Below are 13,805 nucleotides of genomic sequence, written 5' to 3'. Positions count from 1 at the left end.
ACCGCAAATGGCGTCAGAAATCATGTGATTTTTTGTGACGTCATAGTTACGTATGCTAACATGACATCTGACGTCATCACAAATTTGCTGTCTATTGCAACGGTCGTCAACCCTTAGAACTTCAAGGACCCCTTCATATATAATTTTATATTTGGCGGACCACTTATACGAATTATAAAAAGGTTAGTACATTTACACAATAATCAGCAAACTACACATATTTCGTTCCCATTTACAAATTATATGAAAAGTACAAAAATCTTTCCTACTTGTACAGAAAGCTTCATATTACCATATCACTGAAAAGGAACATCACCGAAAAGCACGAACAAAATGTCAAACGCAAAGCAATATCAATGAATTGAAAGTGTTATGCCGCCAATTTTTAATTATTGTAAACATAATAATCATCGCTTACTCAGCAATGGCGCCATCGATCAACAGTCAGACAAAACAAAAATGAAAGCTTCCAGTTATACAATTATAAACAAGAATGCAGATGGTTCTCATAAAAATCCATCAAGTTGCCTATTGACACGGAGAAAAACTGTATTATTAACGACTACAATAGCATACGTTTGTAATTCAAAAGAAAGAAGAATTCTAGTTCGCGCTATTATTGATAACAGCAGCATATCCATGGATGCAGCCATCCACTTTCAAACATCGCTAGATACACCTGAAAAAGTAGCTAAAAATTCGCTAAATTCGGAAAGAATTTCGCTAAAAGTAATAGCTAAAATTTAAAAAAAAAGTATAATCCATATTCCATGCGTTTGTTAGTTTTCATGTTTTAAACTAAATCTTCATAAAAATGTAAATAATGTCCCAATTTTTCTGTGGACCATCAAAATGTTTTCACGGACCACCGGTTGGCAACCGTTGGTCTATTGGTTCTGTAAGTTACTGCTTCGATTCTATTTTCGTTCTGTGTGGTCAATTTATTTCAGATTCTGATTACTTATGAAAGCCTTGTTTTTTCACTGTTAAATTTATTTGCGTCGTTATTTAGAAAAATGACGTTGCTTTGATTTTTAATACATTTCCATTGCATAATTCTTAGCAATGTTATAAATCAGGAGAATGAATTTCATTTCTTTCTCTGTCTGGGTACTTAATAAACTGCGCGCAGCCTGCAAGTTCTTTTGTTCGATTCGTTATCACCATAGAAATGGGGGGGGGGGGCGCGGACTGACTTAAAAACAAAACGAACGAGGGACGAGGGAGCTGAGAGGTTCTGAAGCAGCTTCTTTTTTTTCTTTCTTTTTCCGCTTTTTTCCTTTCATCACCGCGCTTCTCAGATGCCAACGCCTATTTAAGCCTAAATAAACTGTTTTTTTACTTCCTTGCACGAAGTAAAAAGGAAGTATTGTAATCGCGAAACGTTTCAGGCAGCATATTTCAACGAAAATATCCATTTTGACCGCTATTGGATGCAATTTAACGATGTTTTGTATGACATCTGTAAGTAAGGACAGAATAAAAGACTCTTTTTCCTCCAAAAAAATTATAAAACTGCTTTAAAATGATTTCTGAAGAGAATTTTTCATGGTGACTGTTACGTATGTATATCTCATAACTCAAAAACGAGTAGCCTCAGAACGTTGAAATTTTATATATAGGACTGCTATAACATGTAGATGTGCACCTCGTATTTTGGTTGCAATCGGCCGCACCAAACGTATATAAATATATTTATATATACATCCACTCTGTTACCCGGCTCAGTGATCTCAGTTTCTTATATGTTTGTAAATTGTGTATTTTTTGCTTTAAAAATTATTGAATTATGTTGTTCTTATCTTCCGGTTAAGGTTTTTATGCCTTTAGGAAATCTGGAAGCAATATTTGTAGAATTATCAACAACTTAAAAGCTGTTTAAGTGCGGTTAAGCCTAAATTTTAAATAACATGGCGGACATTTACATTTGAAACCGCAGAATAGTAGATTTGTTGCCAATCTAGAGAGACTAAGCTTCGCGACTACAAAGATAACATCTTCATTTATTATTGGGAATTAAATCATGCTTAATCCTTTCTGGAATTTTTTCGAGGAAATAAGTGTTTAAGATTTACTTCGTAATTTTTAATATACATATTTTGAGTTTTTATGCATTTTTGCCTTGTCGCGAAGTGAGAACTGAATTAATTGAATGAGAAATACTGAATCGTCTGTGAAAAACTGTTTCTTTTTTGTTTTGTTTACTTAATTTCTTTTATACATCGTTCTAGATTTATTATAGTATTTGAATAGAACATGTGGCAACGATTAGATTATTCTTCAAATGATATAAATTTTGTACATTCTGAGTTATAATGTGCTTAAAAACAGGACCTTTCAGGTAAAAATTAATGACTCTCTCTCTTCAAGAAAAAGAATTAAAAGCGGAGTGGCTCAAGGAAGCGTTCTGAGACCGCTTATGTTTAATATCTACATGAATGATATGCCGGTTCCTTTGAATGCAAAAGTAGTGAAATATGCCGACGACACAGCAATTTTAACCAAGTCGCTAAAACCTCAGCTCGCTATATATAAACTTGAAAGCGGAGTAAATATCATAGCACACTATTATGATTCATGGAAATTAAAATTAAATCCGTCAAAGAGCCAAATTCTCCTTTTCAGACGTCATCGGAAGTTCGCTCCTGTGAATGTAAATATAAAAATTAATGATCAAGCCCTAGCAATTTTTTCAAGTACTAAGTATCTAGGAGTGGTCTTCGACTCACAGCTGTTATTCAAAGAACACACGGAGTATGCCTTGCGCAAAGCCACCGCTGCTAAAATGTCTCTTTACCCTTTAATAAGAAGAAATGCAAAATTAAATATCAGTCTCAAGAAGAAGATCTATACCAGCTTAATAAGACCCACCCTACTTTATGCAGTGTCTATCTGGGCCACTGTGTACAAGACTTATAGACACAAACTACAGGTCTTTCAGAACAAAATACTCAGACAAATTGTTGACTCCCCATGGTTCGTACGTAACCTGCAGATACATAAAGAACTAAAAATAAGACCCATAGCTGATCAAATTCTCACCACGAGCCACAATTTCTATGCCAAAATAGAACTTTCTCAATACGAACATATCCGTAATCTGATAAATTATGATTCTACTACAGAAATTGCAGCAAAGCGCCCAAGAGGCATCTTCCATAACAGCAAATGGTGAAATGTGTATATATTGTACATAGTACTATTATCTTTATTTTATCTTCATTGTGTCATTTTACCAGTGTCTTTGAAACTTTATAGACTTGTGGACATGATCCGTGTACCTGGATCTTCAAAGCACTGATCTTATATTTGTCATTTTCGTAATCTTCTTATTGTTATATCAGAGACTTTGTAATATTGTGGACTTATGGACATGATCCGTGTACCTGAATCTTCAAAACTCTGATTATTTATTGCTAGTGTAAAATGTTTGTCACCATTTGCTACTTCGCTCAAATACCGTCGTCCCTATATGTACATAGTGTATAGTTTCAGTAACTCATGTGCCTCAGTGTTGTACAAGAACTTTAGTGTTTAATTTCTCAGACCAAGACTTCACTGAGTTGTGATATCTACTATTTCAAGATGCATTGGCTGTGGACAGTTCACGGGAGGGTGACCCCCACTGTCCAATCTGTGTTTTACAGCAAGGATGAATTTGAATATTTTGTTTAGCTAATCTTTTGCACTTAGTTGTGCCATTTGTCTTCATTTAGATCGCGATATTAGTTTAATTATTCCAATCTGGATAACCTGTTTCAAAACTTGATAATTATTAATATATCCAATATTTCTCATTGCACGCATAAGCTGCTTTGCTCAGAGTCTGAACTTGGGTGGGTGACCACCCACGTGACAGGCTCCTGCCAATTATCTCCTTCCACTCCACCTACATTTCACAAAATTTGACAAGTTTCGCCTAGTTGGCGCGGCGTAAATCGCCTTAATTAAAAACTTAAGTACCAACGCCTTAGGGCAATTTACCAAAAGAGACGGTTAAAGTAGCGGTTGGCTACTAATTGCCGCCTAGCCATTGACTCGATTTCGATTCCGTTATAATGTGAACAAAATATAACGCTGTTAAGTGAACTTAGCGCCAGTGTGTCGCTAGGGTAAACAAATATAGTGAATTTTAAAGAGTGCATTTATTCTATTGTAGTTTAAGCCAATAAGTTTAAATGAAATGCAAGAAAAAATGGGCATAATTTAATATTCCGTACAAAGAAGTCATGTGGTGTACACATCAGATTTTTTTATATAAATTATTTTTAGTTGATACATTATTTTAACATCAAAGTATTTTACGATATATTAAAAAAAATCTTTGAAGTCGTAAAATCTAGCATAAGAAAATGATGGATGTCGCAAAAAATTTCGCAAAATCGCAAATACTAAACTGTAGTAGCACAAGTTTGTCAAAAATTGCAAATTTCCGAAAAATAGCACGATCTCGCAACACTGTTAGGGATACTTATTATAAATTAAAGGAATTCTTGTAGAATTTTTGTCAAAATATATCTGTATCCATGAACTTTGTTTTTAAAATTAAGCATTGATTCACTATCATAAAAACTTACACTACTATTTTAATTTTCTATATAAAAATTCAAAATGAAAAGTTAACCATTCAGCAATTAATCTCATTAGAAAATGTGTGCAATAACAAAACAGAATGTCCAGCACAAAATCATTTTGAATATTGTTTAATTTCAATATGACACTGAAATAAATTTTCTTATTTAATAAATAATTATGTCTTAATTTTATTGAATATCAGAGTACACTATTATTCTAAAAATCCGGCTCGATTGGGACTCAGTATTAAGTATTATCAAATATTCCAGATTATGAGACTACAAGAGTAATGCCGAATAATTGGACTATATGCCTTACAAAAATTATTTTTCAAAGGTAAATTTTTATATTGTAAGAGTAAAACATAAAAGAAACTGTATGTATAGTAATTCTAAAAGTTACTCAATTATTGATCACATACTAACAAATGAGCGATAAAATATACATAATTTAGTATTCTTAATCGATTTATGTTCCGGAATCTGTTTTTTAGGGGGGGGGGATCATGAAACTTCCTCAAACAGAAATCAAATGCTCCCCAGCCTGATAAATTCAACTTTCTTATCCCCCTTCTTGGGGCACTAGAAAGAATAAGCAAATTCATTTAGTTGTCCAGTGCCTATTTATTTTCCCCAATGGCTGGCACTTGCCTATAACGGTACTGGCCACTCCTGGGCCATAAGTGGTGGCCATTTTATTGTTTCCATCGTTACCTCCTACGAAGGGTGAAACAATTTTACATCCATGGCTTCTCCAACATTCGAACCTGGGCCCTTTGGTATCGCAGTCAGGCTTCACTATCCTACTGTTTGGGCGGCTTATCCAGTGCTATAGTGTTTGATAATCTTATGCATATTTTACTAACGTATTTAATATTTTAGCTGCAAGTTTAATGTTTTCCTTGTTAACTCTTTACTTATATTTACCCTTTTTCGGAACTCGTGGAACTTCTGTGGAACAAATTTTAAATTACGATAAAATCCCTTAAATCTCCCATAAATGTCTCACTTTCGTTACCTACAATTTATTCAATAATTTCGTTTTCTGAAAGTGCGGCTTGTGGATTCATTATAACAATATTGAATTGTATTCAGTAATTCCAAGTTCATCATTGAATCAATATTCCTAATAAAACGCTTGTGGCGTCCTCTAACGGCACGTACGCAAGGAGCACGTGTGACGGATTATCGGATGGATCGAAACGTTATGTGTCGAATTGCCGGTTTTCACTAATGTTTACTCTAACGGAAAAAAAAATATTTTACACTTTGACTAATAGTGAAATAAAATTTACTTTAAGTAAAATATGAATAAGAAAATTAATTCTGAAATACTGCATTTGATTCTCCTAAATATTCATCTGCATTTAACAGAGAATTTACTCACAAATTTGAAGACCAAGCTACACAATTGCTATATAGAGTGCTCTGTAATCAAATTTTATGCTAATTGCCTTCTATTTGAACTCTTATTATTATAAATCAATAAAATAGTGAATCAGAGCAACGTTGAATATCAGTTATCTATTTTGTTTTCAACGCTTAAAAAATGAAAGTTATATTTGGAACTGATCTTTATGCTTTATCTGAATAATGCAATTCAAAAATGTGCTTATTAGTCATGTATATTTTTAGAGAGATTTTTAGAACAAAATCGATATTCTTTTTTATTCATATGAACATTGTACCTAATATAGTACTCGCTCGTGTTTAAGGTTGAAGCAAAAAAAAGGAAAGCAAACTTAGTAGGCATTCCGAATGATTACGTTTAATCTATCAGATCCGAATTATCAGAAAACTTTGCCCTAGAATGTATCTGCCACAGGTAGGTCACATGAGTACATGCGCAAGACCGATAATAATTTATTAAGCTAAAGCTCCTCGGCAAGAGCACCTTCAGGAACTCAGCTTCCTTTCAAAGTAGCAATTGATATTGCTTGCAAAAGGTAAATAATTACCACTTTTCTTTATTGAACTAACGCCTAACTTCAGTAAGTAAATTGTAACTGCATCTGATTTTGAGGTCCTAGTTTCGTTATTATGTTTAAGATAAGGAATTTGTTCATCGTAAAACGAAATGTTTTCTTTGTCTTTTCTATGTTTCGTATTTTTGATACGTCATATGAAAAAAAAAAGGATTTAATTAAGTACTCGAAAAAAAGAGTGGTTTGAGGATGCATTAAAATTATAAACTTTAGATACATCTGTTAAAATTATCGATTTCCTATTTCTGTAATCATAATATGTGGAAAGGGTAGCTTTCAAAACAAAATAATTTGAATATTTTGAATGTCTTGGTCAAGTGAATGTCATCTTTAGATTCTAATGAAACATTTCGAAAGGTGTTGCTTCTAATTACTGATAGTTTCTAAAAAACCATTATCTAATTGAGACTGAACAGTGTTCGAAGGGAAAATTCTTTTGATAATAATAATCTAAACGTAAATTTGATGTTAGTATATAATGTTTGGTATTAGTGTGTCCTGAGTTATTTCTCATTATCCTCATATCTGTGTTACCTTTATCTCATATTCTTCACATAGCTGATATTTCTAAATTAGATTTATCATTTCAAAATTTTATTTTTTCTTGACAGTTTAGAATAATGCATTGAATTTCCTATTTTTACGTAAAACTGAAGAATATCTATGAAGACTGAAATTTCTATGAAATTTTCATAACAAGATCTTATATTTCAAAACACAAATTAATATTCCTAAACTGCATTAATATGTCCTTATTTAGTTATTTACTTATTTTGGGTATTCATGCGTATCGTATTATATTCCCCATTTATATATAATAAAAAATAAACAACAAGAAGCTTAGGCATTAAAATGTCCTTTTTAATTCTATTTAAAACACAAACTTTGCAACGCTTATGAATAATAAAATAATCAAAATACTATATCAATTCAATCCCTTATTCAATCACTTATGAATAATCAAAATTCACTTATACCACTTAAATTCAATCAGTTATGAATAATCAAAATTCACTTATACCACTTAAATTCAATCAGTTATGAATAATCAAAATTCACGAAAACACTTAAATTCAATCACTTATGAATAATAAAATACTATATCGAGGTTTAAAATAACCGTGATATAGTATATAGTTTATTAAATCATTTTATTACTGTTTGTTATTAATTATATTATTCCATATCATTACTGTTTACTATTTAATTTTACAATTTTCATTTCCACCAATTGTTCCTATCTTCATATCAGTACTTAATTAAATCTAAAACTGTATGATTAAAATACATAAGATTACAGTTTCACTCTTATACATTCATAGCTACTTTCTTTAATTTTGACAGGCCTTAAACACAGATTTAAATTACCAAATATTGTAAAACCGAAAAAAAAAAAAAAAAAAAAAAAACATATTTTGCAAGATTTACATTAAAATATATTACAAACTTCAGAGCTCGAAACTTCTACGATTTAGTACAGTTACAAACAGTTTACTTTAATCGATGACATAACATTAACTATTTCTTATATCTAAAGAAGTACATAATTAAGCAATTAAACTTATTTTCGAAATTTTTATCCAATGCATTTCGAGGATATTTATTCCAGTATCCGCTTGTTGAATTATCAGCCTCTTTGAAAATAAAGATCCTAATGTGAAAATACTCTTCATATAAGTGGAAATCATGAAATCTTAATCAACAGTTAATGTGGTCCTAATTTTTTTATGCCAATCATAATCCCGACAAAGAAGTAATGCAATGTATTTTTGCTTCTTTTATATTGCTCATTTCTACGTACCTTCTGCTAGTCAGTATCTAATTTAAACTTTCTTTGTAACAATACGGATTATTAAACTTAACATAATGGTGATACATTTTGCCTATTTATAAGTAACAAAAATATATGTGTTATTTTTTTCTTTAATGTACTTCAGTTTTTAAACTTGTGCCAATTTATTAGAAGAAAGACTCAATAAAAACAGATATCATTAATGGCAAATTAAACTAACATTATTGGAGTTATTTTCTCTGAACTTTCCAGATACATGTTATATACTAGCCTACATTTAGTATAATGCAAACACTGTTGAAACAGAAACTGCTACTTAAATTCTATTTAGCTCGCATTTGCTTTCTTCTTTCCGTTGTTATAAAAATTATAAATAATTTTAATTCGTCACCAGTTTACTTATAAAAAATTTAAGATTATTTTTATTTAACTTTACACTGTGTTTGTATTATTACTGTACAAGCTTCACAAGGTTATCTGCAATATACTTATATTTACAGAAATTTTATTCATTTCCGAATATTTTCATTATGAAATTCCGAAATTTTACTGATGAAAGCTTTTAAGAGATCATACCTATTTAAAAATAATTATAATTCTTATTATACATTACAGACCTGAACTGTAGGTTTCAACTCTTAGTTAGAACCTGAATATGCGTCAGTTTTCTTTAGAAAGTATTTCACGAACCTCCCCCCACCTTTAGGCAGATTGCCCTTGCTCACTTTGCATAAATAATCCATCAGTCCTATCATTCTAACCAAAAGCTAGCGAATATTTTGCAGCCCTTTTCTGCTCCGAATCTGATTTGTTTTGTAACATTTTAACGAATCATACTTGATTCTGTTTCCTTATGTAAAGATGTTAGCGATACCGCCTCAGTACTAGAGCTGCCTTAAATGATATGAGGCTATTTTGTTAAGCTTGGTTTTGTTAATATTGATGCCTAATTTCAACAAGCATTTGAATTGCAAAATTGAGAAATGTATAATTAATATGTATATATAACAGACGTCTATTATTTTTCTATTTTTATATATCGATATATGTAGCATAAAAGATTAAGTTAATGCTTTAGAAATAAATTTCCGAAAAACTCCAAAAGATTCCTTTCGATATATATCAAAAATATCCCTTATGCGCTTTTCTTTGATTGATTTAATAAACGAATTGGATAGATCAAAATATTTTTCTGAAGATGTCTTTGTATAAAGTGCAAAATTTCCTTTCGATTGTTAGAGAATAATCTTATTTTTAAGCCAATCAGAGAATGGAATTATCGGTCTATATATTAAAAGGCATGTGAAAGGAGGAAAATTCAACTTGAAACCAGAAAACATTTGTTTTTTTCAATTCAGATAATTTAAAACGTTTTCAAGATACTCCTAGAATCAGACGCAATTTAATTATACTATGTTGTCTCTATTTAAAAATCTATTTACATAAAATATAGAAATATACTCTGATGTATTTATATACTAATTTCTACAATAACTACGAAGATAGCAAACATACGTGACACGATTGCGCCAGCATTAATGATTCCTTATGCCTTTTTTATCGATATAAAAATTGAAAGGCAACTCTAAATATAATACAATGAATGTGTTATTGTGACTGATCTCAGTTGTCTGACAGTGACATCAACCCAAGCCCACAAAATTCATCGTGGCTAAGTATGCAAGATTGCACCTGTCGTTGGCAAGAACCTTGAGCACTATACAAGTGACATATATTTTTGCTCAGGTTCACCCCTAATTTCGATGGAGGGAGGGACGGGTCCGAAGATCTCCCACCCCTCTTTCCCTGCCACCATGCTTTTGAGAGGATTTTCGGCTCGGCGCATATTTAGAGTACTCAAATGCCGCACAAACACTATACATTTACAAACATCCATGCCGTCTCTGAAATTCGAACCCGGAATGAATATAAGACAACAATGAATATAAGACCCTTTCATACTTAAAGCAAGTTCGTATTTTTTAAAGAGTTTGAAAGGAAAAAACATAGAGGCGTAACATATTTCAGTGTGTATACCGAAGACGTTTTGTAAGGTATAAATTATCTAAAATAAAATTAAAGACGTGTAATTTATTTTTAAAAATGAGTTATAAATTACCTTACTGTACAGGTGAGTAATAAAAAAACTGTCCAGTTGTTATCTCTTGGATGTTTAACGAACCCTGATTCTGGTTTAAGAAATAAATCAAATAGGAAAGACTTTTAAATATATTTCTTTTTTGCCATGTTGCATCATTTATTGAAACTACATGGAATTTATTTTTTTTATATAAATGAATGAAGTTGCAATCAAAAAATTGTATTTCTTCTTCTACCAAATATTTTTATGACCAGCAGACAGAAATGTCTTTAATATGAAAAGTTGTGGTGGAAAAATTCTTTTAATTATATATCATAAATTTTTACCAATAAGAAAAGAATGCTATTAAATTTAATTTAATTTAAAATTTAGAATTTTAGGTTTTTACAAAAGATAATTTGAATCTAGATCTTCTAAATTATGATTGTTTTTAATGTAAAAAGTTTCTTTTAAAAAAAATGTTTGAAACCTAAAGATATCTTTGGAAGGTTACGTTACGCGCAAATCCCAAATAATTTATTTAATTATATTAAATAAGTTTGATCTAATCGGATGCCTAATTTATTTTCAGTTATTTGAACGGAGCTCATAAAGATACTTAATTTTCATATATTTTTACTATATCACCGTAACAAAAGTTCTTGTAATCTAAAACTCCGTATTACAATTTCTCCTTATTTTTTTTAAGTCTGTCTAATAAATAAGAAAACTGAATAATCTTACTAAGAAAATAAAAACATTATGCCTATTAACATCAATACGGCTGATGAATCCAGTCAATAAGCTAAAACAGATAAATAACAATATAATGAAAAAAAAATAATAAGCAAAGTAAATATTACTGCACAAAATAACACAAGTGAACCCAGAACTATAATTGAAAACAGTTTTCAAAAACTATCAGAAATGCTAATAATTCTATTTTAGCCTTTTTTTTTTTTTTTTTTTTTTGTGTGTGTGTGTGTGTGTGTATAATTAATCAATTTTATTTATTTTAATTTGGAGTTTTTTTAATTTTTCTATTAATTTTTTAAAATTTCTACCTTCCCATATTGGTTAATATTGAGAAGTTACAATTCTGAATTTTTGTATGAAAATCTGGATTTAATTTTTAAGCTCTGTTAACCCTTCGGAAGTTCCGAGGTTAAGCAGTTCTTTTTTCCCCCAAGTACGTGTGATATCTATCAGGTGTAAATTTTCAATGCGAGCTATGTTCGTTTGCGTCCACTGCAGTGCTAACTGGAATGGGAACTGAGCTAGTTGATGACCATCAAAGATTAACTAACATTTATTACTTTCTGCCAGTATTATTTTTATGTAAGTCTCTTTCTTTATAAATGCTATAATAACTTTCTCAACTTGAGATTCTGTTTTTATTCTTCAATTATATATATATAGTGTAGCTCACCTTTAATCCGCGTTAGACGCGAAAAGTTTGTATAGCACAATTAGTACTTGGATGAAAGGTGTCGCCCGCCTATTAAAACATATCTGGAATAAGGAAAATAATTTTTGTTCTACAGCAGCCTCAATTAACGTTCAACTAGTGAAAGACGCGACTCCGAATATCAACACACAGTGTTATAAACTTGGGACAAACATCGTTAGGGGATAGCTGTTATCTACTCGCTTAATATAGGGGTAATAATTGTACCACGGTTTTTGGAAGAGTCCTTTGCCGTCTGTTAACTAATAGTTTGTCAGGATATTTTGTTGGCGAAATCAAGTAGTGTTCAAGCTTTATTTTTCCTTCTGATTAACTTCTATGCATAGTTGAAGTGCCTAGATCGATGCATAAATCAGAAAGATGGTGCCAATCTTGTTGTTATCACTGGAAGCGACTACATTATGTAGGCTTCGTCATCAGAAATCCAGTCAAACATGCAAGGAACATGAATCAAACATGTATAAGGTTTTCGGATGTCTGAGAAAAATCATTCGACTGTGTGCACAACCTTAAAAGAAGTGGAAGCTCAGTAAGTGAGTTCTTCACGTATCGATTGCAGAAACCAAACTCCTTCGGCTCACCATTTGTTCTTCATTGCGTCCACACCGCTACAAAACCTCATTCTTGGATCGGATATTGACAGACATGTGACGATAAATGGGTCGTATATAGCAACCGCAAAAGAAAACATTATTTGTTGCCCCTTGGTTCTGTGGCATTTGCCCCAAAATCTAAGCGTTCATTAATACAAGGTACTGATTTGTGTTTAATTGATCAGTACTGGTACTGTGTACTTTGAATTGTTAAAAAGTGGCAAAATGATCACAGCCCAGGTGTACTCGTCATAGCTGCGAAAGGATGCAGCTATACTTCGTTGGAAGCAACAAGCAATAGTCAATAGGAAAGGAGTTCTTCAACAGAACGCCAGACTTCATACGGCAAGAGCAATGAAGGAGGTGATCAATACGCGTGTTTTTTTTTGGGGGGGGGAATTTTAGCTCATCCTTCTTGCTCTTCGGACTTCGCTCCATCTGAATACTATCTGGTTTTGTACATTTATAATCGTCTGTGTGAGCAACACTTCCGAAACCGACAAGATGTCACGCAGGCTACAGGACATCTTGGCTCTAGGGACAAGAACTTTTACAAATGCGGTATTATTAAACTTAATAATACCGCATTTGTAAAAGTTCATAGTTCTTTGGGAACTCCAAAGCTTAATATAACTCTTTGGGAACTTGTAATGGAAGATGAAGAAGACTATTTTGCTGAATAAAATGCATTTTCTCGTAATTACTAGGTTGTTATTTCTCTCTGAAAACTTCGGCACGAACTTTTTTACGTTTAACGAACGCTTCAGTTCTGGAACAGAACTCTGTTACGTAGAAATGTGCTGAATGTTAATTTTGAATAAGGATTTGCAAGTTTATACGTAATTATCTTTTGTAAGATTAATATACGCAGACTTCTTTTCAATTTCGTGATTAACTATTGTTATAGCTTAGTTGAAATAATATAGCTTATTACGTAGCAAAAAACTTCCATTCATTGCCTTTTTTATATTGAAAGGTATTAAAGTCTTTCCACCTAGCTGTCAATAACTTATTTATAATTTAAAAAACTTATTTATAACTAATTAACTTATTTATAACTTATTTATAATTTAAAAAACTTATTTATAACTAATTAACTAATTAACTTATTTATAACTTATTTATAATTTAAAAAAAAGTTGTCAATTAATACTCACTTAGAAATTTTCATTTACTTAGATTTGGGAAACCGTGAAAAGAGGCAGATATTAGAATATGTAATTTTGTATTTACATAAACAATCATGGGTCATTTTATTTGATAGCTGTTAACTAATTTTGCAACATTATTTTCTGTCTTCTTAAAGTTTCTCA

At 31.3% G+C, this 13,805-nt stretch overlaps 1 protein-coding gene across 1 annotated transcript in view; it reads left to right on the top strand.

The window, feature by feature from the left end:
• The first annotated feature begins 6,362 nt into the window (after positions 1–6,362).
• Positions 6,363–13,805, top strand: part of LOC118188883 (glutathione S-transferase 1-like) — a 28,129-nt gene continuing 20,686 nt past the window's right edge. The window contains exon 1 of the mRNA XM_035359402.2: positions 6,363–6,520. The gene's annotated coding sequence lies outside the window, so the exon portion shown is untranslated. The remainder of the gene's footprint in view (positions 6,521–13,805) is intronic.

Source organism: Stegodyphus dumicola, chromosome 9, assembly GCF_044657685.1.
Source record: "Stegodyphus dumicola isolate Sdum_Otavi_A_Nest chromosome 9, ASM4465768v1".
NCBI lineage: Eukaryota > Metazoa > Arthropoda > Arachnida > Araneae > Eresidae > Stegodyphus > Stegodyphus dumicola.
The sequence above is the reverse complement of the archived record's forward strand: the minus strand, read 5'-3'. Positions and strand labels throughout refer to the sequence as shown.